Source organism: Poromitra crassiceps (assembly GCF_964638095.1).
Source record: "Poromitra crassiceps genome assembly, chromosome: 1".
NCBI lineage: Eukaryota > Metazoa > Chordata > Actinopteri > Beryciformes > Melamphaidae > Poromitra > Poromitra crassiceps.
This window is the reverse complement of record NC_139623.1, coordinates 99219380-99245460: the sequence shown is the minus strand read 5'-3', so window position 1 is coordinate 99245460 and position 26081 is coordinate 99219380. Positions and strand designations below refer to the sequence as shown.

At 44.0% G+C, this 26081-nt stretch overlaps 1 protein-coding gene across 1 annotated transcript in view; it reads left to right on the top strand.

Annotated features, from left to right (window-relative positions):
- The first annotated feature begins 3069 nt into the window (after positions 1-3069).
- The window catches only part of pear1 (platelet endothelial aggregation receptor 1), an 81140-nt gene continuing 58128 nt past the window's right edge, over positions 3070-26081 (top strand). The window contains exon 1 of the mRNA XM_083644691.1: positions 3070-3151. The gene's annotated coding sequence lies outside the window, so the exon portion shown is untranslated. The remainder of the gene's footprint in view (positions 3152-26081) is intronic.

The following is a 26081-nucleotide window of genomic DNA, read 5'->3' as shown; positions in this document are numbered from 1 at the left end:
GGCTGGTAAGCAAGCTCAAGGTCCTGGGACTAAACACAGCAATGTGTGACTGGATCCTGGACTTTCTGACAGACCGCCGCCAGGTGGTGAGAGTGGGCAACCTCACCTCCTCCCCACTGACCATCAGCATAGGAGCGCCCCAGGGATGCGTCTCCAGCCCCTTCTGGTACGACCTCTACACCCACGACTGCGTGGCGACTCAAATCTCTAACACCATCGTGAAGTTTGCAGACGACACAGCAGTCGTGGGGCTGATCTCCAGGGGCGACGAGACGGCCTACAGAGAGGAGGTGAAGGCCCTAGAACAGTGGTGCCAGGACAACCACCTCTCTCTGAACGTCTCCAAGACCAAGGAGATCATTGTAGAGTACAGGAGGGGGGGGGGGGGGGCGCACACCCCCCAATCACCATCAACGGCACAGTGGTGGAAAGGGTGGACAGCTTCAAGTACCTGGGAGTCAACATCCACCAGGACCTGACATGGGCCGGTCACACCACCACTGTTGTCAAAAAGGCCCAACAGCGACTACACAGACTCAGGCGCCTAAAGAAATTTGGGCTAAGGCCAGAAATCCTTAGGGACTTCTACAGAGGCACCATTGAAAGCCTGCTGACTGGCTGCTTCACCACCTGGTACGGGAACTGTACCACCATGGACCGCAGGGCGCTATGAAGAGTGAGGCGCGCGGCCCAGCACGTAACAGGATGTGAGCTGCCAGAACTGCAGGAACTGTATAACCAGCGGTGCCTCAGGAAATCCCTGAAGATCATCAAAGACACAAACCATCCCCACAACAGCCTGTTCTCCCTGTTACCCTCAGGGAGGAGATACAGGGTCCCAAAAGCACGCACAAATCGCTTGAGGGACAGTTTCTTCCCGCAGGCCACGAGACTCCTTAACATACACAAATAATGTAGTAGCTGTACTGTACCGCACTGTAGATGCTACCATTATGTATGTCTAATGTTTAATTGTATGTTTAATTAGGTATATGCTATTTGCACCTGTACGTCAAATACGTTGAATTTAAAATGTTTAAGTACGTCCAAAGTATGCACATGACATGTGCACCTACTGTATGTGCAGTGAATATGCCACTGTCTCATCTTGTCTTATCACTCTACTGCCTTATTGCTTGTTGTGTCTCTTGTTGTTTTTGCACTCATATGCCCTGTTATATTTGTACTATGTTGTAAACGGAGTTCACAGCACAAGAATTTCACACGTGATACTTGTACTACAGAGTGACAATAAAAATCTTGAATCTTGAACTAGCTGTCACTGCATGGTACTAGCTTCCACTGCATTCCACTAGCTTCCACTGCATGGTACTAGCTTCCACTGCATTCCACTAGCTTCCACTGCATGGTACTAGCTTCCACTGCATGGTACTAGCTTCCACTGCAGGGTACTAGCTTCCACTGCATGCCACTAGCTTCCACTGCATGGTACTAGCTTCCACTGCATGGTACTAGCTTCCACTGCATGGTACTAGCTTCCACTGCATGGTACTAGCTTCCACTGCAGGGTACTATCTTCCACTGCATTCCACTAGCTTCCACTGCAGGGTACTAGCTTCCACTGCATGGTACTAGCTTCCACTGCATGGTACTAGCTTCCACTGCATTCCACTAGCTTCCACTGCATGGTACTAGCTTCCACTGCAGGGTACTAGCTTCCACTGCATGCCACTAGCTTCCACTGCATGGTACTAGCTTCCACTGCATGGCACTAGCTTCCACTGCAGGGTACTAGCTTCCACTGCATGCCACTAGCTTCCACTGCATGGTACTAGCTTCCACTGCATGGTACTAGCTTCCACTGCAGGGTACTAGCTTCCACTGCATGGTACTAGCTTCCACTGCATGGTACTAGCTTCCACTGCAGGGTACTAGCTTCCACTGCAGGGTACTAGCTTCCACTGCATGGTACTAGCTTCCACTGCAGGGTACTAGCTTCCACTGCAGGGTACTAGCTTCCACTGCACGGCACTAGCTTCCACTGCAGGGTACTAGCTTCCACTGCATGGTACTAGCTACCACTGCATGCCACTAGCTTCCACTGCATGGTACTAGCTTCCACTGCAGGGTACTAGCTTCCACTGCATGGTACTAGCTACCACTGCATGCCACTAGCTTTCACTGCATGGTACTAGCTTCCACTGCAGGGTACTAGCTTCCACTGCAGGGTACTAGCTTCCACTGCATGGTACTAGCTTCCACTGCAGAGTACTAGCTTCCACTGCAGGGTACTAGCTTCCACTGCATGCCACTAGCTTCCACTGCATGGTACTAGCTTCCACTGCATGGTACTAGCTTCCACTGCAGGGTACTAGCTTCCACTGCAGGGTACTAGCTTCCACTGCATGGTACTAGCTTCCACTGCAGGGTACTAGCTTCCACTGCAGGGTACTAGCTTCCACTGCATTCCACTAGCTTCCACTGCATTCCACTAGCTGTCACTGCATGGTACTAGCTTCCACTGCATTATACTAGCTTCCACTGCATGGTACTAGCTACCACTGCAGGGTAATAGCTTCCACTGCATGGTACTAGCTTCCACTGCATGGTAGCCTACTAGCTTCCACATCCCAGCGTTACAGTATTATAATCAAATGTTTTATTAAATACAACTACATTAAATTATTATTTTCTAGGGCTTTCTTATCATAGGTAGGCCTACTGATTTTCCATTATATCCTTCATACTTTTGCCACTGACAGCCCTCCACTTTAACAATGTTGCTGCCTGCTACAACCGACAGGCTCGTCAATGCTTTTCTGTCCTGGCCATATACTAGGTTTCGACCTAGCCTTGTTTGTTTTTTAAGTAGCCTAGCCTAGAAAAAAGCCCCCCACCCGCCTTCACACCCCCCCCCCCTCTCTCTCTCTCCTCCCCTCCCCTCCTGCAGTCCCATAGCTGTCAGTTTTTCCAGTTTCTTTCTTTGACTTCTATTCACTTCTGGACCCTCCCCCGTTGGATGGGACTGATCGATCTCTCTCTTTATACTAAAATGTTTACACCGCTTGAAGATCTTTTTCAAGTGTGAGCTTTTAAACAAACGCCTTTTCTCTTCGATTGTGTCCTGATGTCGGTTAATAACTGAAATTGGAAGCGACAAAATAATCTGGGGAGTTTTGGCCGCGGCAAGGTGAGTGAAATGCGTTGTTAAATTAAAATAAAACTGACTGTAAACTTTAGTCTAAACGTTTTGGAAAGCCAATTCATTATGAATGAAAAGTGTTTTTTTGCTCAACAGTGAGGCTATAACGTTAACGTACGCTACATCAGTCGGTTCATGCATTTAATAATAATCTGTTTGTGTGCTTTAAATTGAATGCGTTTGTTTTGGGAATGGGCTGCTTGTGGAAAATCGCAGTCTCCAAAACGGAGAAACGTGTTTAGTCCAGTAGCATACATCAACAGACCCTGACGAAAACTCATTGAAGTAGGCTATAGGCTATCTTATCCCCACCCCAGGACTATTGGCAGTCAATTGGTTTATTTTGTGATATAGCTAGCTGCATGGTGTCTTAACGTTTTTCTGTGACATTTGAATAATATTCTTTCAGACATGTATAAGATACTCATAGCAGTGATTGACTAGCTACTTGACTTGGTGCAGGTAGGCTACACGTTTGAAAGTGTGTGGATGAAGCCAAGAGGATTATGATATTTTCTTTCATGACTGCTGCTTTGCTTCTTTGTTCTCCTGTAGCTATATGACCCCTTATGTGAATGGGCACATCATCAATATGTGAATTAAATGGACACACAATGAAATCCGTGCATATTGCATAACCTTTTGCATCAACAGTTTATTATTGTCAGTTTACAAGGGATTGACACTTGGCACTTATAAGTGAATATAAGCCACTCGTTCCAGTTCCTGCAGTCAGTCACCACCACATTATGCACTTGCTCTGCTTTTCCTGTTTGAGTTTTTGGCATCTTGGGCTCTCCTGTGTAAACTCATTCAGTCACTATCAATGAGTGAGCGTTACTCAGAGAAGCTGTGGTCCTCTGGCAGGCCTCCACATGTAGAGGAGACTGCAGAGGAAGTCAATGGGAGTAGGTGTGTTGTTTCCTCAGCCTCCTCCTCTGGTGTGTTTGGGTTCCTTCAGGACCTGGATGGAGCCTGTGCTCCATGTCCTGCTCACAGAGGAGCCCTGCTTCATGGTAGTGAGACGTGGCTGCTGTGGCTCGTCCAACTGTGCGAGACACGCATGTGGTGGCCTGCAAAAACCCTTCACATGGGGCAAATAAATTGGAACTCTCCCCTTATATAACTTTTTGAATGACAGCTCTCTCATATCAGAAGTTATAAGTATTTTAATCTGCTATGTCTCCAACAGTAAAACATGAGAAAAATGGCTTTAAACATTCCACAACATTGCATTTTCTACAGTGGCATTCTACCAAAACCCTTGAGCAAGGCCCTTAACCCCAACTGCTCCAGTGGAGCTGGTCAGTGGCCGGCAATGTTTTTTTTTTTACAAACATAAAAACATATATGTATATATATAATGTAGTGTATATATGTATAATGCGTGGTATCCTCCACAAGGGGGGGTCTGTGGGAGACCAGCCGGGTGAATCACCCATCGCCCCTGACCTCGTCGAGGTATAGGCCTGAAAAGGGTCCCAAACAGCTAGAAATCTCCAGAGTGGTTGGTCCTTAGGAATCTGAGTCTCTCCATCCATATAACAGAGAGCATGTCCGGCTAATGTCCGTCAGCCACAGCTGAAAGGAGGGTGAAGAGGGGGACTTCCACTCCTGTAGAATGAGTTTCTTGGCAACGATCGCCCCCTGTGTCAGAGACTGTTGCACAGCAGTAGGGAAGTCCAAGGAGGACTCTGAGCAGCCGAAGATGGCGAGTTCTGCCTCTGCTTGAAGGGTTATTTTGTAGGCCTTAGAGTACCAGTCAAATACCCTGGCCCAGAATCTGGTCAGTGAGGGACAGGACCAGAAAGCATGAAACAGAGTGCTCTCCGACACACGACACCTGACACATAGTGGTGAGACAGACGGATAAATCGTGTGCAACTTATGGTTAGAATAGTGAAGACGGTGACCTTAAATTGGATCAGTTGGTGTCTACTATTAACTGAGCAGAGTTGTATTACAGACTCCTACTGTATCCCATATAATATCAGATAATTCAATGCCAAGTTCCCCCTGCCACATTTCTCTAATCCTCTCAGTAGAGGCTGTGGTGCAGTTGTCAAACAGACATACAAATCTAGAAGTGAGATGCTTGGAGTGAGGAGGGTCTAGCAATACATCGAAAAGAGTGATTACAACAAATTGGCGTGTGGACAGAGACATCTGGTAGACTCAAAACACCCCTGATTTGGTTTAGAATTCGGACAGTTTTTCACGGTAAAACTTTCTAAAAACTTTCTAAAAATGTCCTAAGGTCCCAGGGTTCTCTAACTTAGCATATAGCGATAGAGCTGGCCTCCATTTTCAGCCACAGGGATCCCCTGGAGCCAAAACATCAGAGCCCTGGTTGATTATCATTTGTGAGAGGAATACTTTTATCCAGCCCTTTTTGCCCCTGTTTTGGGTCCCGGAGGATTTTAAGAGTTTTGTTATACAAAAAGAGATATTATGCATAGGAAATAATTGATAGGACAAAATTAAATACAAACCAAGCCTATTTTTACTGTAACATAAAAGTTTCGTCAAGTTGTTGCTGGTTGACAAATAAGTTGATGTACAGTATCTTCGCCCCACAATGGCTATATATACCCTTTTGGAAACAATCTTTCCCTCAGTGGCGATGTAGTAAAACCAGTCTAAGTTCCGCAGTTTTGTACTTTGGCTTATTGTCTATAATTTATGATTGAATGCTTTTGGATTAAGGAGGCCCTGGCACCATATAACACATAAAAAACAACTGCGAGGAAGGAGATATGATTAATTTCCACGTCGGTAAATCTGCCACCTGGTCTGACCTCCATCTGCTCCAATCAACCCAAAAAACCTCCAGGAAGCCTCTCTGTCTGCAGACTGAACTTTTTCTTTCTCTTGCTCCATTTTCAAAACAACTGTCTAGATTGGGACAATCAGAACCTGTGCCAATAGAAACTAAGCTTATGAGGCAGCTGGATTCACGTGAGATCATGAGATCACGCTCACAAAACAAACTATCTGGCAGCGTCAGGTTAAATAGAAACAGAAGTTCTGTCAATACATCATCATTATTGACTGTTAACTGGTCTAATCTAGGCATGTCAGTCAGAAAATGACAGAGCTGAGACTCATCAGACCCCCCCCCCCCCCCCCCCCCCCCAAGTGGAAAATAACATATAAATCTGTCTGCCCTCCTCCAGACTGTTTGAGCTATCTGCAGAGGTATAATGGTGACCCATTGCTTTGTCTGGTCGCGCACCAAACTCTTTCTGACAGCTGGAGATCTTGCCGACTTACCATCTGTTTGTCCAGGGGAGCGCTCGGGCTCAGGCCAGCTATTGGATATGTTTTGGTTGGAGATGACACTGGCCAGAGGCACAAGAGTCGGGGTAGAAATAGAGTGAGTAGAAGTGAGGTAAGTGTAGTTACTGTAAGAGTCGTTAACGCTAATTCGACCCCCCCCAACCTAAATAAATAAATAAAAAACAAAAACAAAAACACCATCCAGAGCAGCAGGACAGTCTGCACATTGTCTTTGGAAAACCAAAGCTATTCCTAACAAGTTTATACCCGAAGGCGGCAGGCCACACACCATCCGTGTGTTATTGAAGTGAGATCACAGCTTCACCTCCTTGTTTATGTTACCCGGTGGAGCATGCTGCTTTGTGGACTGTTTATGTTACTCGGTGGAGCATGCCGCTTTGTGGACTCTATCGTATCTAATGTCTTATTCCCAAAGTGCTTGAATAAGACTATTGTGTTGTCAGTGAAAGAGTAGCACAATACACCTCTATTTCTATGAAAATGGTGCAGATTATTACTGTATAGAAAAGTCCATTAGTGAATTCAGCACAGGCTCTCATTTGTATACATTAATCATAATGTATTCCCCATGAAAGTCAATCAGATTAAAAAAGTGACCTTTGACCCGTTTCTATACTTCTATTTTTGATGCTAAAATAGTCTTAGTCCAAACACAAAAGAGCACATGCAGGGGCATTCAGAGCAAGGTGACACGGGTTGAATATTCCTACCACAGGCTTATATAAGCCTTTCAACCCCATGTGCTCTGCAGCCGTGCAAATCATTTGGAGCAGATTGGACTGCGGGGTTTGGGTCTCTTTCTCCACTCAGGAACACGTACAGTTTTCAAGAGGCTCCGTCTCAAATAACCCATCATAAAAAAAACAGAGGTTGCGGGGTTCGGGGCTGGAACAGTAGGAGGAGCCAGGGCCTGGTTGATGGAGCGACCACAGACTACTTGTACTGTGGTGAGGGTCTTTCCTGGAGTTGCTTATGCTGGTGGTTGGTGGGTGGTGTTTGGGGTGGAGGGTGGACCAGCAGTGGAGACATTGTTCATTAGGATTTCAGGGGGCTTTTGCCGGTGTCTGTGTCTATGCACGATGACTGGAACCAACTGAAACCTGAGATGTGGAATTAGAGGAAATGTAGCACCAAAATCAAGGCCCAGAGGGCTTGTTGATTTTTGTACTTCTTTACGTAATGGTTATTACCGGTATGTTGTTGTTTTTTATTGTTTTTCTTTTTAATTATTGCTCGAGTGAAATCGGTTGTACAGATGGAGTACAGGATGTTTATTTTGTCATTTATGAGACGAAATGTCATGAGTTTACCATGCATGATGTGAATTCTGCATGTGGAAAACAAATGGCCGTTATGTCATGCTTGGCACCGTGCGCACATGAACTGCTAGAACTCTATTTGATGTTTTTCTTGAGCCCAAACCCAGATCCATTCCACCAGCTGTGTTCAGCTAGGACTCTTGAGTCGTCACATCTTGCATTTTATGAGAGGGCCTCCGCTTTTTTTCCCCAAAATCGCCCCATCTTCCAAAAGCCACTATAGAAAGACAAAGCTAGGTGCAGGAAGGGCAGAGTGACAGATTATCACTATTTGCCAGCATCCCCATCATTCAAAACAACAGGTTGTGTGTGTGTGTGTGTGTGTGTGTGTGTGTGTGTGTGTGTGGGGGGGGGGGGGGGGGGGGGTATTTGCAAATGGTGCAGGAGAAGCCAAGTGGGTCTGCTGAAGGGAAATTAGGTGCAGCAGTGCCAGTGTAGATGGCATCGTTCAAGGATTTTTCCTTTTGCATGCCTAACTGTATCCCATCTCACTTGTGTTTACATGTCAGAGGAAGAGAGTCTTGGGATGCAGACCTGGCTCTACTCGCAAGATGTTTCCTATCAGCTTCCTATTGTTTGTCCCAGTTCTCATTCCCCTGGCGCTCTGCAGAGATGAGCGAGAGGGTAGAAGGGTATGTGGACCTGAAGGACGGGGGGGGGGGCACTTTTTTTTTTCTCCCTTGCACTTTTTTTCTTTTTTTTTGCCCCTTTGCAGAGAGACACCGTACAGAAAGCGAATTGTCTAAAGACTCAGTTCAGTTCTAGAGGCAGGGACGATAATGAACTAAGAGGTTATAAAAAATAATGATAACAGGAAGGGCGATCTTATTTCTAATCCTTAGTGAAGTGCTAAAAAGATATTCTGCGGTAACCTTTATGTTAATGGTGTGCTAACAACAAAATTGCTCCCTCATTAACTGCTAAATAGTTTAACTAATTCATACTTGTCATTTTCGGCCTGAAATCAATGATTTCCCTGCTACAGGAAAGTTGTAGCTCATATTCATCCAACCACTCAGTAGACCGGCTGTGTTTCCAGCTGCTGCTGCTTCCCTCTGGGCATCCAGAAAAAGAAAAGTGTTAAAAACAGTTTCCCCTTCACTTGGTTTCCTTGAGTCGTGGACATCAGACCCAAAAAGCCCACATGCCCCCAGCCCCCTCTCTCCCTCCTCCCATCTAAGGATACCAGCGGTGTTGTTTGCCCAGGATGTCCTGTGTGGTGGCTTGTATCTGGCTCTTGTCTCTTCTTGCCCCCCGTCTTCCTGTTGTGTTGGACAGACATGCAGGTGTCATGCCAAAAAGTCCCTAGAGACAAAATGTGTTGCACAATGCCATGCAAATTAGAGCTGAACAATAATAATAATAATAATAAAATATCCAAAGTGCGATTTTAACTTCTACATTTTCCAAATTGCAGAGTCTGCAATCAATTGGAGAGGAGCGTCCCAAATAGATTTCTAAACTATAGGGGAAAATCCTTCATCATACTCAAACTCAGTAAATCCAGCACAATGACATATACGCTATTTTTTTTTCTCTCTCCAAATCACTTGTCTTTTCTTTAAACAATTTTAGGGCTCTATCGTCGCAAAGGTGGTAATTTTGTGTTGGCGCCCGTTTTGCGAACTCATTCGCGGGCCGGTCGGACTTGATGAATAGCCCTGCCCTAAGTCCTAGTTCCTCATTGCGCGGCTCGTGAGACGCTGGCGGCTCGAGAAGCTTTAGTTGGCGGCTCGAGAAGCTTTAGTTGGCGGCCTAATATACTGTCAAAACCTGCTCAGACCGTCCCTCACTGCTGTGTAAAAATATATATATATATATATGGAAAACAATTAAACACAAAAAAATGGTAGGCAGATGTGCTTGGTTGGGGTGGCTTTTGGTGTTTAAAAGTGGTAAAGGTAAAAGTGGCTCTCCTATTGACTTTGTCCTGCCAGTGCGGCTCTCATCGAAAAAATAGTGAGGATCACTGCCCTAAGTGATACACACATGTTATGGGAGTGGTATATATACCCATTACGTCAATTTCCGTGTTAGTAGAATGTTTAGTTCCTTGCTCTGCTCTCCCCTAGCCGCGATACAGTAAATCTCTGTTTTCTTATTTTTTTACATCAATTTATTGGGGGGGACACATTTTATCAGGCTTAAATATTGGGGGGGATTTGTCGTTCTCAATGTATATTGCCGTTACGGCCCTGGCGCGGAGAATACTGTGTGCGCTCGGGCGTACGCCTGGCGTAGAGTTTTTTTTTGCGCTTAGACCTGCTATTTGGTGGCGTTAAAATTGAGAAAATGAAAATGCCTATTTTGGCATGGGCAACGCCCAAACCTGTGTTTACGCTCGGAACATGGCGATCATATCTTCGCCAGAGCGCAAAATGACACTTGCGGGAGGCAGATGATAGGCTAAGAGGCGCACGGACACGCCTGGGCCATGCCTACACCTGTGTCTGCGCTTAGATTCCAGCGCAAAACTGGATGGTGGAGGTAGACGATAGCTTAAGACGTAGGGAAGATAGCATAAGAGGTGCGCAAACGATAGCGACGTACTACGATAGGGCCCTTAAAGTTCTAAAAAATTTATAACAAAAAAAGTTAAATTGCAACTGCAAATAATCAGATTTTTGTCAATATCATTCAGGCTATGCAGACAACCATGTTTGTTTGTTTGTTTGTTTGTTTGTTTTTATCACAGTGCCCGCTAACGGAGCCGGGGTCATAAGGAGGCATTTTGGGGTCAGTCAGTCAGTCTGTCAGTCAGTCAGGAAGGGAACGTGAGATGTCACTTCGTGAGCGCTGTGGTCCTGTACAGGATCTGTACTTGTTAATTAACCAGAGCATGTTCTGCAGAGCCTCCATCGCCTTTCATCTTTCGTTAGCCGCCGGGACGTCCAAGCAAGTAAACGAATGGCACCACCTGTAGACCTTTAAATAGGTCAGTCCAGTGACACTGTGGTGAAAAGCACAGGGAGTCAGACAAAGTAAAGGAACATCACTGAGGGTTCACCTTCGGGGTAGAGCACACGTGGCCCAAGTTTTTTAGCAAAAAAAATAGGGCTTTAACGTCCAGATGCTCGCATGATGAGGCCCATCTGGAGAGAGGGAGAGAGAGAGAGAGAGAGAGAGAGAGAGAGAGAGAGAGAGAGAGAGAGAGAGAGACAGAGAGAGAGAGAGAGAGAGAGAGAGAGAGAGCTTTTTGGGCTCTGTGTAGAAAAAGTTGCACTAAAATGATCACTTTAATAAGTTGCAGGTTTCCACGTTGCCCTCCAGAAAGGCAGCACACCATGTGCCAGAGGTAGGCCTGTAAATCAACAGGGTTTAACTTTGCGGAATTTACTGGCCCAGACTGGACTTCCTGGAAATAGAGCGATAGAGAAAGAAAGAAAGAGATAGAGAGAATGACGGATAAGCTCTGCCACTCTGTACCTGTGTGGCTGTCCAGCTGCTGCTTGTGCTAATGTTCTGCTAATCCTGTGTTGGTTATACTGGTACCTCAATTACAGCAAGCCACATGACCACATGGCACTAGACGAGAGGCACACGTGTTTTCTGTGCAGCTCTCTCTCTCTCTTAAAGCCGTTTGCAAAATGACCAAAAACACCCTGCAGGTGTAACAAACGACTGTAAGTCCTCATGAGTCCTGAGTGGTAGCGAGTAGGTTGCTTAAACTCACTCCCCAGTATAAAGGCCTATTAACCAGCTATGCCAAGAGGCCTCTTGGTTAGCGCATGTGCTTTGGAAGCGGGAGGTCGAGGGATTGAATGCCGTTCCACCCTTGGGCAAGCCCTTAACATCGGTTGGTGCTCTCAACACAACGCAGGTTACACAGGCAGCGACGCAAAGTGTCACGTCATTATTTTTCCCTAAACAGGAAATAGTACCCAGGTCCCTCCTGCAAAAATAATAGGAAGAACAACAAAACAGCAGAAAGAAAGACACCAACCCAAGTGGATTCCAGCTAGCTGTATCTCAGCAGCTGCAAAAAAGAAGAAAAAAGAAAGAGAAAAACAGAAATTGCCATCCAGTCACATTAGAAGTGTTGTCTTAATCTAAACCAGATGTGGCCGTAGTCTGTTACTGTAAATTGCTCTCTCTTTTCGTACAACCATGACTTAAACACTCATGTTAAAGCAATAGCATGGGAGCTTTATCCACCGTATGAAATCCGTAATTCCCAAACTCTGACGCTGCTTCCCCTGATATTAGTCAGATACCACAAATATTCACGGAAATCAGGATAATCGTGTCACAGCCTATGCTCCCCGTAGCCATTCAGGCCCCCCCCCCCCAACACATTTTAGCATAACACTGAATTGCTACAACTATATTTATATGGTCGATCTCCCAGTTAGAAACATAATTATTTTTGAGCAAAAGACCATTCTTCTTAAGTGCATCTGTGGGATTGTAATAGGCCTATAATTAGTCTCTGCAGACACTGTGGCTCTGTCAGCTTCTGTGCTTGTGGAAGGTTTTGCCAAGGCAGATGGGATTTGATTTCACACGTCTCTGAGTGAGTTTGGATAGCAGCTCCTACAACTAGGGTCAAGACCACAGGAGTAAGCAATCTGCACGCTTCTCAGCCAAAACAAAGGGCACGATGGAAATAAAAGAAACTGTGTGTGTGTGTGTGTGTGTGTGTGTGTGTGTGCGAGAGAGAGAGAGAGAGAGAGAGAGAGACAGGCAAGGTCCACGTAAAGCCAGGTCTCTGTGTGCACATCTGTGTTGTAGATGTTCGATAGAGAGTGTAGTGATGACTTGGCAGTTTTGGCGGCCTGCAGTGGTTCAGCATTTCCCTTTAGTGGCTGCAGTCTGATCGTCTGCTTCCCCCAAAGTAAGAAAGTACGAGTCAAACAACCGATTGGATGACTGCACTCCAGTGATTGACTGGCTAATAGGACGATAGACTGTACAATTTTGCACAGCTGTGAAATAGATTCAGATTGTTTTTGCATCTGTCACCACAGTTGTAGTAAATCCAGATGTGCACAATGCACATGACACCCTACAGCCTTTTTATCATAAATCTCTGACCCCATGATAGCCATTATACAACCATACATGACTAGTAAGTTATTATTTTTGTTATAAGATTTATTTTCATCTATAGATATAGCTACTGCAAATTTTGCATGATGTATCTTTTTTAAACTAGCATTGCTAAACTGTTATCAGATGGTTAACAATCAGAATCTGAATTACTTCATTGATCCCCAAGGGGAAATAAGTCAGGCACAATGTCACCAGCATATTCATTTGGAACAGTGAAACAGTTGGAACTAGATCTACTTTATTAGGCCCTACAGTCTTTTATATGAATATTACAGACACACTCCAGCCAGTGTTTTCACACCAGGCCATGTTCCAAACACAGGCTGAGGGCTGTGATCCAAGCCAATTCCAACACCAGGTCTAGTTGAGAGACCAAGTCCAAAGGCTTTTGAGAGCACTTCAAGAGCAAGATGAACTCAAGTCCTACTCAAGAATAAGACCATAATAAGATATACATCATGTATATTTCTTTCAAAATGCAAAAATAATGATTATAGAGCTAATCCAGCTAATCCATATAAGTTTGAGGACCATTGCATACAGAGGTGAGATCCTTTCAAATTCTAATAAATATTGCTGGGGAGAAACTAAACATCAAATTACCTATTTCACATTATTTTTGATGGCAGAAATAAGTCAAGACAACATCCAATAGAGACCGAGACAAGACAACTCAACATAAGCATGAGAATGAGACAAATCAAAGATGTCAGAAAGGTGTTCTTGCACCAAATAGTCAAAAAGCTTTTGCTTTTTAAATATAATTGATGACTTTTGTCTCTTATCAAAGGGGCTGCTGTCGTCAGAGGCAGCGCTAACATCAACACTTTGTGGTTGTTGTAAGAGTTCAGAGGAGGCTGTTTCTGCTTTCTTAAGCTCCTCTGCTCTGAAGATATCACTGACTCTTGACTCTCTGGCCCTTTTTGTGTACTTTGGGGGAACTCTGTGCACTAATAAACATGGATGAATGAATGTTGGTTTATCATGGGAAGATCAGTTGAAGACACAGCATCTAAAGCGCTTTACGAATCTTTATTTAGCGGCATGCTTCCCACAACTTCTTGACCCCCGAAAGGAGGACAGATATGATTTGTATTTTCAGAGATATTAAGTGAAGAGAAAGGCATGCCAAGTTGCAAAGTTATGATTAAGGAAATTAGCCTGTCATGGAGGGAAATTGAGTTGGAGGAAGTCAAGCACACGTCAGAGGGGTTGATAGCATGATTATATGTTAGTAACGTGATGAAAGACAGACTGCAGTGTCAGGGAGATGTCGCGGTGCAGCTGCAGCTCTGTCCCGGGCTCCCCTCTGTGCCTAGGTGCTGTCCATGTGAGGCTCACCAGCTGCCAAAGAAGGTTGAATGTGTTTTATGACATTGAGTCCACCTTTCTCTTATGTTTGTGCTCGTTGTTGTTCACCAAGGTGACTTGTGCTTTACACAGCATGAAATGCATCGTTTGAATGTGACATTTATGATAAATTGATATTTTCCCATCCATGGTAAAGGAAAAAACACATCAGGGTAGGCTCAAGCATGTGAGTGTTAGCTTTTAAAGACAGGGCTCTAGTTTCTTACAAATGAGGATTTGGAATATAGGTCTGGGCAATATGGACAAAATCAAATATCACAATATTTTTTGACCAAATACCATGATATCGATATTGTGATGATATTGTAAGGATTATTATTGGTGCTTTCACAACATATTCAGTAGTCACACAATAAGATTTTGATAAATAATCAGGATATAATGACTAAGTGGGTAAAAGGCCAATAATAGAACAGCTAGAACAGTGTGCTAAGTTCAGAAAATACATCACCTTTTACTGTAACAGCCTTTAAAACCAGGAAAAGGCAATACTTGTGCCATATCACGATATTACGATATCCAAACTCTAAGACAATATCTAGTCTCATATCATATCGATATAATATTGATATATTGCCTAGCCATAATTTGGAATTAGAAAAGAAATCAATCTTTTTGAGAAATTGAAAAATCTGCATCTGACTGGGATCACGAGGAAAATTGGTAAAAGTGTTCCGTAGTTTATGCCAAGCCCAGACTTTGTAGCCATAAAATATCCTTTCATAAAATATCCACATTTCATGTAGTGTAAATATTTTAAAGTAAGAACACTCTGTATCATTTAAGAGATCATTCCTCCCTCTAATGATCCCTTTCCTGACAAAAAGCCTTAACTGTTTATATGAAAACATTCCTGGTTTAGATTTAGTTGGGTTTAATGGGGGCCTTTCCCCTATGTCTTATGAAAAAGACAGAACACTCAATTACTTTTTTCTCCTTTTTTTCTATTTCTAGTAAGAGAAAAACAGAATACTATTTCAGGTGGATTACAAGCAGCATGGCATTATCATAAAGTAATACAATGACTTTGCAAATTGGAGAGCATTGCATGAGTCACAGCCACATTGATAGTCAGACAGACTATACAGTAGATTAGAGTTTCCTCCATGCCAGCAGCACAGTACCACTGGAGGAGTCATTTGACAGCAAAGTACAGGAAGAGTTGAGGAGAAGGAACTGTATGTCTGAATCAACAATCCACTAATGATTCATCCTGAAACAATGGAACAATGCACATTCCGGCAAATCTATCAAGCATCACAGCCCTTAGAATATCCTGGTCATAGAGCGAATTGTGTTTTCAAATAGCTATAACATGATTTGTCACCGTTTTGAATTCTTTTGAAATGATGTGGTCAAGTGTTGACGCGTCACAAAAGGAGCACTTCAATCAGATCAGGATATTACACACAGGATTATGAGGAATCTGTGTGTGTGTTTGTACGTTCATCTGAGCCACATATTGATGCATGCTTCATAGTCGAGGCCATTCATTCATCGAATTGAGAATGCTTGGTAAATTCCAGTTTAGTTACTGGAGTTGGAATTGGAATCATGTCAACCAGCTCTAAGGAGACAGTGTTGGAATTGAATTGGAATGACAGGAAACACAATTGAATTCCATTATATTCCATTATATTGCATTATATTGTTTGTCTTGACCTAAACAATGTAAATCAAACTATGAATGAAATGAAACAGTTCAACAAATCAAATGTATTCAGTCATAAAAGTGTGTGTTACAATATCATGTTATGCATCAAATACCACCTGAAAGGACCCTTTGACGTTTTATGATATTCATTCAGTATTGATGATATATCACATGTGTAATCTCAGATATGTGGTCAACAACAAAAAACTTGGAATTTCACATTATTTCATTTAATTAAATTCAGCTTCCTGAAATTCCATTTCAAATCCAATTCTGTTTTCCAATTCCTCAGCTGAATTGGATTTGATAAATTCAGTTCATTCATGAATTGCTCCCACAACCCTGGCTGGATGTCACCAAAGGGGTGATGATGCAGGGACAAGTTTGGTACTCCTGGATGATTGAAGGAACAGTTTGACGGGGATGGACCCACTGGCTGCTTCTGCAGGGATCCGACCTAAAGCCCTCCAGTTATTATGGGGTATTCTGCTGCTAAACAAGTAGAAAGTGAACAGTGAATGAGCGAGTGCTGGTTTATTCATGCTCTATATTGTATGTTTCTGAATCTGGCACTGTAGTGGGTTAGTGTCAACTGTTTTTGTGAAGCTTATTTGTTGCTAGTAGTTTCCTGAATGGAGTTACAGTACATTGTCAGTGTCGCTCATGTCTGTCGGTGGGCGATGAAGCCGCTATAACATGATGTGTTGTTGTAATTCCCTGCTAATCCCACACGCTGTGAATGTTGACTTGTTATTGGTGCTTCTACAGCCTTGTTCTGCTCTTACTGTGAGGGTTTACAATGCAAGGCTATGTTTTTTGGTTTTTGGGCTTGTGGAAAGGCAGTTTTTTCTCTCTTTTTTTACAAGGCATCTATGTGTTTCTGCACACATTATGATCCACAGAGCATTACAGAAGGTATAATTACGGCGCTATATGGTCATGTCCTTCTGAAACCTCAGCCTGGGCCTCCATTTTGGGTTTTCCACCATTTCACACACTAAAAGTTTGGATGAAAGAGCAGGGTGGTTTAGAAAAGACCATCTGTAACCTCCATCCAAGGTGTGCATCATGTCTGTGTTTTTGTTTATTGTAGCCTACTGTGTATACAGTGAACATCATCATTTGTTTTCTCGTCACAGTGGCTTAGTGTTTGGGCATTTGACTTTGTTTGTGTGTGGACCCTTCCACTTTCTCTGACCAGTGAAGAAGCCACAGTCATCCTGCCTGTGGTTTTGGTCTGGAGTGTGGAGGACCAAGCGGTAGTTTGCACTGTGGCTCTGTGCACGAGAGAGAGCGCACGAGCCTCCAATGTGTCGGAGCGATGCAGCGGGGAGAGGAGCGGCCTCCCACTGGCCACAAGCCCAGCGCTACAAAAACATCACTGTTGTCAGATCAGATCACACAGATCTGCAAAAAGTAGGCATTTCATGAATGAAAAAACAAAACAATGCTTTGTTGTTGCTTTGTTTGCTGCTGCAAAATTGCAGTTAAGGGATTTTTCCGTGACGGCAGCAATCATTCAGCGCTAAACACTTTGGCCACGCACTAGTCACATATATCGCAAATATGGATATGTGTGGTCATAAAGATCAATGCATGACATGGCTTTGAGTATTAAAAAGTATGATTTTTCTGCCCCATCTATCTATCTTCTATATAAATTTGGCAATGTGGGCTCTGTTCTCTGTTTACATTTTTGTCCCACTGATTATGTAATCAGTGATGTCATAAGGGGGCACACACACACACACACACACACACACACACACACACACACACACACACACACACACACACACACACACACACACACACGGCATTTTCATCACTGATACATCACTGATGTCATCAGTGTCATCAGGACTTTTTTGTGTGCTGGCTTTTCTGCTGTGACTTGCCCTGCACCGAAGTTGTATATTTTTTGGAGTGTGCTCGCTGTTCACTTTTTCCCCAACACAGACGCACACACACACGCACGCGCGCGCCAATAAGGCAGGCGAGGCCACACAGCCGCCGAGCTGCAGGGCCCACGGGACACTATGCGAGCTGCAGGGCCAGCTCGGCGAGCTGCCCGCGCAGTGGGCGAGCCTAGGAAATGGAATCGAGTGCCTAGTAACAACAAATTAGCATGATATAAGGGATTGATAGGGTTATTGATAGATACCAGTGACTCAATGATTACTTCACCAGCAGCTGATATTTCTGGCTTTCAAAGCTCACTTACCGGTATACTCTGTCTTGGAACAAAATCTCAGATTGGGATTTCAAGATGCTCCCAGAGTCCCAATTAGCTCCACCCTCACTTGTTATATTTTCAACAGCTAAGCGGAAGGTGGAGCTACAAGCCAGTGAATGGCGTCACGAACACTAAAAAGCATTGTTCTCAAGCCAGAAAAGCAAATGACAAAGCAGAAAGTGCATCAATTTCCTCATCAAGTTCCTTGGTTGCTGATAGACTATGGATGGACATGATTAATCAATGATCGATAATCTATTGTTAAGAATTTTGTAAATCACATGGAATTTGATCAATCTAAGGCTGTGTGTCCATATAGTAGGGCTGGGTATTGGCAAGGACCTCACGATACGATACGTATCACGATACATGGGTCGCGATATGATTGTATCACGATACATTGCGATACAATACATATTGCGATATATTGCAATACTCTACATAATTGACTGAAAATTAAAAAAATTAGCTAAAAATACAACACGCTGTGCACCACCCAGGTAGTGTAATAATGTGTACATCACTTTATATTGATAACTTAGTGGACAAATTGAGTCAAAACTACTGAGTGTTGAGTGTCTTACTGAACGCACTGAAATAAAAAGTATTCTTGTTGTGTCACTGAACACATGGCTGTGCAAAAAAATCAATATGGCGATATATCATGATATTTTCCTGAAATATCGATACAGTATTGCGGAAAAAAGTATCGCGATATATTGCTGTATAGATTTTATTGCACAGCCCTACCATATAACTTCTTTTCCTCAGCTCCAGCGTCTTTTTTCAGTTGTTTCCAATGAGGAGCGAGCGTATGCGTGTACATACTGACGTCTAGAGAAAGTGCGCTGCAACCAGAATCTATTTTCAGTGTTCTGCCGTTTTTGTGCGCCCGGCTCCCAGTGCTTCCAGCTGAAAATATTTTAACTTTTCAGAAAGATGCTGGTGTCGGGTGCTCCTTTTCAGGCAACTAATCACATGGAGAAACTATCGCAACAGAGACAGAAAGGCTCAATTGTGTGAGCAGATTGGCTAGACATTTAATATTTCTGGTGAGTTTTGTGCTTTTATCACAGAACGTGTTTTGTTAGCTTGTTAGCTGTTAGCTATCAAGCTAGCTTCCTAATGTTATTTTCAGTCTCTTTTATTGCATATTGTGCGCTGGGATCAGCACTCCCCAGCGTACCTCCAGCGTTTAACTGTCAGAAAAATAAGCTATATGGACACACGGCCTAATGGTATCAAATAGAGTTTGAATTAATTAATTTTACTATGTGGCAGCAATGAGACATCTTACCAACTGTTAAGCAGGGGTGGAAAAGGTACAAAACATCTACTCAAGTAGAAGTACTGTTAGTTCGATGAAATTTTACTCAAGTAGAAAGAAAACTAGTTTTCAAAATCGAGAGTAAAAGAAAAAAATCACACCCAGGTGTAGAAGTAAGCAGTGCAGATTTGCAGGTTTGACCCTTCTCCTCCACCCCCCACTCCCCTCTCTCTGACACTGTGTGCGTGCGCACGCGTTTGTGTTTCATGCCGCGGAAAATCTCGTCCACACACATGTCGTGCTCACACATCCTGTGCTCACACATCCTGTGCTCATACATCCTGTGCTCATACATCTTGTGCTCTCACATCTTGTGCTCTCACATCCTGTGCTCATACATCTTGTGCTCTCACATCTTGTGCTCTCACATCCTGTGCTCATACATCCTGTGCTCATACATCCTGTGCTCTCACATCTTGTGCTCATACATCCTGTGCTCATACATCCTGTGCTCTCACATCTTGTGCTCATACATCTTGTGCTCATACATCCTGTGCTCATACATCTTGTGCTCTCACATCCTGTGCTCACACATCCTGTGCTCATACATCCTGTGCTCATACATCCTGTGCTCTCACATCTTGTGCTCATACATCCTGTGCTCATACATCCTGTGCTCTCACATCTTGTGCTCATACATCTTGTGCTCATACATCCTGTGCTCATACATCTTGTGCTCATACATCCTGTGCTCATACATCTTGTGCTCATACATCCTGTGCTCATACATCCTGTGCTCACACATCTTGTGCTCATACATCCTGTGCTCATACATCCTGTGCTCATACATCCTGTGCTCATACATCTTGTGCTCATACATCCTGTGCTCTCACATCCTGTGCTCATACATCCTGTGCTCATACATCTTGTGCTCATACATCCTGTGCTCATACATCCTGTGCTCATACATCTTGTGCTCATACATCCTGTGCTCATACATCCTGTGCTCATACATCCTGTGCTCATACATCTTGTGCTCATACATCTTGTGCTCATACATCCTGTGCTCATACATCTTGTGCTCATACATCCTGTGCTCATACATCCTGTGCTCATACATCTTGTGCTCATACATCCTGTGCTCACACATCTTGTGCTCATACATCTTGTGCTCATACATCCTGTGCTCATACATCTTGTGCTCATACATCCTGTGCTCATACATCTTGTGCTCTCACATCTTGTGCTCTCACATCCTGTGCTCATACATCTTGTGCTCTCACATCTTGTGCTCTCACATCCTGTGCTCATACATCCTGTGCTCATACATCCTGTGCTCTCACATCTTGTGCTCTCACATCCTGTGCTCATACATCCTGTGCTCATACATCCTGTGCTCTCACATCTTGTGCTCTCACATCCTGTGCTCATACATCCTGTGCTCTCACATCTTGTGCTCATACATCTTGTGCTCATACATCCTGTGCTCATACATCTTGTGCTCATACATCCTGTGCTCACACATCTTGTGCTCATACATCTTGTGCTCATACATCCTGTGCTCATACATCCTGTGCTCATACATCCTGTGCTCATACATCTTGTGCTCATACATCCTGTGCTCTCACATCCTGTGCTCATACATCCTGTGCTCATACATCTTGTGCTCATACATCCTGTGCTCATACATCCTGTGCTCATACATCTTGTGCTCATACATCCTGTGCTCATACATCCTGTGCTCATACATCCTGTGCTCATACATCTTGTGCTCATACATCCTGTGCTCATACATCTTGTGCTCATACATCCTGTGCTCATACATCTTGTGCTCATACATCCTGTGCTCACACATCTTGTGCTCATACATCTTGTGCTCATACATCCTGTGCTCATACATCTTGTGCTCATACATCCTGTGCTCATACATCTTGTGCTCATACATCCTGTGCTCTCACATCTTGTGCTCACACATCTTGTGCTCATACATCCTGTGCTCATACATCTTGTGCTCATACATCCTGTGCTCATACATCTTGTGCTCATACATCCTGTGCTCATACATCTTGTGCTCATACATCCTGTGCTCATACATCTTGTGCTCATACATCTTGTGCTCATACATCCTGTGCTCATACATCTTGTGCTCATACATCCTGTGCTCATACATCTTGTGCTCACACATCCTGTGCTCATACATCCTGTGCTCACACATCCTGTGCTCATACATCTTGTGCTCTCACATCCTGTGCTCTCACATCTTGTGCTCTCACATCCTGTGCTCATACATCCTGTGCTCATACATCCTGTGCTCACACATCCTGTGCTCATACATCCTGTGCTCATACATCCTGTGCTCTCACATCCTGTGCTCATACATCTTGTGCTCATACATCTTGTGCTCTCACATCTTGTGCTCACACATCTTGTGCTCATACATCCTGTGCTCATACATCTTGTGCTCTCACATCCTGTGCTCTCACATCTTGTGCTCTCACATCCTGTGCTCATACATCTTGTGCTCATACATCCTGTGTTCACACATCTTGTGCTCTCACATCTTGTGCTCACACATCTTGTGCTCACACATCTTGTGTTCACACATCCTGTGTTCACACATCCTGTGCTCACACATCCTGTGCTCATACATCTTGTGCTCTCACATCCTGTGCTCTCACATCTTGTGCTCTCACATCCTGTGCTCATACATCCTGTGCTCATACATCCTGTGCTCATACATCTTGTGCTCATACATCTTGTGCTCTCACATCTTGTGCTCACACATCTTGTGCTCATACATCCTGTGCTCATACATCTTGTGCTCTCACATCCTGTGCTCTCACATTTTGTGCTCTCACATCCTGTGCTCATACATCTTGTGCTCATACATCTTGTGCTCTCACATCTTGTGCTCACACATCTTGTGCTCACACATCTTGTGCTCTCACATCCTGTGCTCTCACATCTTGTGCTCTCACATCCTGTGCTCATACATCTTGTGCTCATACATCTTGTGCTCTCACATCCTGTGCTCTCACATCTTGTGCTCTCACATCCTGTGCTCATACATCTTGTGCTCATACATCTTGTGCTCTCACATCTTGTGCTCATACATCTTGTGCTCTCACATCTTGTGCTCACACATCTTGTGCTCATACATCCTGTGCTCATACATCTTGTGCTCTCACATCCTGTGCTCACACATCTCGTGCTCACATGAGATGTGTGGTTGGGCGGTTGTATCTTCTCCCCCATGCAATAAAAAAAGGACAAAAACATAAAGCTCAAACTAGGTAGTTTTTCCTCATCTTCAAGTTCATCCTCAACTTGAAACCAAATCCGATGGGGTTTCAGTTGGATCTAGGTCTGCAAAAGTGTTTTCTAACTCATCTCCTTTCTTCTCATGCCAACGTATTCTCGTTGCTGTCTGACTGACCATTATTCAGCTTTTGGTGATGAAGTGTTGAATCCCAAAGCATTTAGTACGGATGATGCCACTTTGCTCTACTTGCTTGTCATCCAGAGAGGTCTATAAATATAAAAAATTTATGATTTTTCTCCCATTTTATATAACAGTATACGAACAAGACAAACAAGCTTACCACAGGAAAACAATGAAAGAGAGAGAAAAACAAACCAGACCAAAAAAATAAAAATACATTATATTAACATTATTATAACATGGTGCTATCAGCCACTTAAGGTGCGCATGTGCTTGCAAGAGACTATGTGCAAGGGATTCCACACAAGGGGCCCATGAGACACCACCCATCTAAAAAATTAATGATTAATCGATAATTTAATTAATTGTTATTTTTGTAAGGAAATGTCTTCAAATTCCCATCCCTACTCTCCATTGTTGAACTCCTGACTGATTTGACTTTCTCATGCGCTCCAAAACAACAGCGTTACTATGGTGACCTTATCACCTGACCTCTGTTGTTCACGGGTTCTGTTCTCTGTCACTGTGGGGACAGAGGCTGTGACATCATCACCGCTCTCCTCCTCTACCCTGCCCTGACCTCACTCACTAAAACTCTCCAACAAAAACAGCCCCTCCAACTCTACAGTATAGCTCATCTGACTGCTAACCTAGCGGCTCTTTAGTGCTACAGGAAAAGGTGTGGCCACAACGCACTCTTGTATTTCTGCTTCCCCCCCTTGACGAGTTGGGAATGAGAATGTGTTGCCCTCTGATGTTAGTCGAGAAGTGCCCTCGACTATGACTGGCCGGTGAATCTGTAGAGCTAGCAGTTGTTGGTTCCCGCTGGAACCTAATCTTGGATGGCTGTGTAGCAGGGGGAGCGGGAAGGGGGTACACACATCCTGTTTTTCTCAGTAGAATAAAGGATCCCAGGCCACAGTCGGAGGTTGCCAAATGGAGACTGCCATGAGGTTGTCGAAGGGATGACATAGAGTTGACATGCGATGATTTCATTAGTTTTTCCATTGCAACTCCCCCCTAATTAAGAGAACGCTTGAATGACTCGAACCCATGGATTGGCAAACTCCATTGGGCATCTGTCATTGTATCTTAGTGCCTGTTGCTAAGAAGCGTTTGGTTGAAAAGCATCCAAAATATTCACTCCTGTGCTTTTACTGGAAGCTGCAGAGAAACTACGGGACAGATTTGCTGACAAACAGAGTAGGGATCCAATTACTGTATAATAATGTACTTATCATGTCTGCAAAAAGAGACAAAAGAAGCAGGCATTAAAAAGTGCAAAGGTGTGCTGTGTTTCCCAAAGTTTAAAGTAGGGATGGTCCGATACGATACTGAGAATCGGATCGGAGCCGATCCGGTCAAAATCACTGGATCGGATATCTGAGGGGAAAAATAAGTAGAATCCGATCCGTAGCCGTAAACTATCACATAAATGCTTCACTAAACTCTGAGCAATGCACCGTGACGGTGAAGAGATATGAGCGTTCTTCCTTTTTCTCTCTTTCTCTCGCTCTCTCTCTCCTGTCCCTAGTCCACTCTCAAGCTCTCTCTCTCCTGTCCCTAGTCCACTCTCAAGCTCTCTCTCTCCTGTCCCTAGTCCACTCTCAAGCTCTCTCTCTCCTGTCCCTAGTCCACTCTCAAGCTCTCTCTCTCCTGTCCCTAGTCCACTCTCAAGCGCTCTGTCACTCAAGCCCATGCAGACATGAGTGCACACTTTAATATAGCTCAGTGGTGCACACATCGATAGTCTAATAAAACTTTTATTTCGATTAAGGAATGAATCACGAGCGTCACGCGTGACGCGATATGCCTCCCTCGTTCACTTCATTTCTGATTTGGTCATTCATTTAGTTGCGTGACAGAGACGATTCGACAGGATGGCTGAATGTGTAACCTAAGCGATCAAAAGTGTGGCTACAAAAGTCAAAGATAAACCTGAAGCGAAATGCCATATAGCTATGTCACAAGGTGATTGCTTGTAAGAGTGGTAACACATCCTCAATGGTCAAACATCTCAGCATTTGCCATCATCAGATCAAACCAAAATGCAGTACCTTGGACTGTCTTCATCAGGGAACACCGTCAAATGCGCCTGCTGTTTCGGGTCAATCATCATCATTAACCGAAGGTATCCATCGTGCACGCAAGTCCCGTTCGTTGACAATAATCCAATTGATAATAATCCAAAAATATTCGATCCCAGTGATGAAGGTTGCTTGTTGTGCCGTGCATCCTGCTCTCTGACACATGACATGACATGACATGACATGACATGACATGACATGTAGCCTATACAGCAGGGATACTCAACTTGCTTTGCCCGGGGGCCACTTTCGTGAAATGATAGAAAGGCCAGGGGCCAGTTACTGTAAAGTAGCTACGAGCAAGATTTTCGATTGTTATTAAACAGTCTAAATTTAATATCGATGCCTCACATCTTACCTCTAATATTAGACGAGACCAACGCAGAGTAGTCTCGAAATACTTGTTTGTTGAAATTTATTGTCGTCTTGTCTTTCCACCAAATAATACAAAACTATCGATAGTGGTATCGATAAGGACCCGGTTCCTTAAGCAGACTCGAAAATGGTATCAATATCAAATAAAATTAACAATCCCCATCCCTATAAGCGAGGAAAAAAGATCGGATCGGATTGTATCGGTATCGGCAGATACTCAAGGTTGTGGGTATCGGATCGGTATCGGACATGAAAAAGTGGTATCGTGTGCCATCCCTAGTTTAAAGGTCAAAAGTTCAAGAATGCCGTGTTCGCACACATCAATCTTGCAGATAGCAGAACCCACTGAGCTCACTCAGCCAAATTCAGACCTCCAAGAGCCTCTGCGCCCCCCGTCTCCCCCTCTCCCCCCTCTCCCCCTCCTACATCATCCTTTTGTCACGCAACTCCCACGAGAACCGTCAACAGAGCACGAGCTGCCAAGAGCTTTCTTCTACTCAAAAGCTTTTCCAGTGCGGGGGTTCAGCACCACCTTTTACCGTATATGACGCCTTACTGTAAACACGCTGAAATGTGTTATGATGTCGGGGTTGTAATTCTTCCTTGGAAAGACTTGATAAATTGACAAAAATAATACGATATGCAAAGAAGTGTGTGTGTGTGTGTGTGTGTGTGTGTGTGTGTGTGTGTGTGTGTGTATGTGTATGTGTGTGTGTGTGTGTACTCTGTAGAGTATACTGAACTGGGATTGAGAAGTACAGGAATGAGGTGGTCTGAGGAGACTAGAGCTGCGTGTGGAGTAGTTATGAAATTGG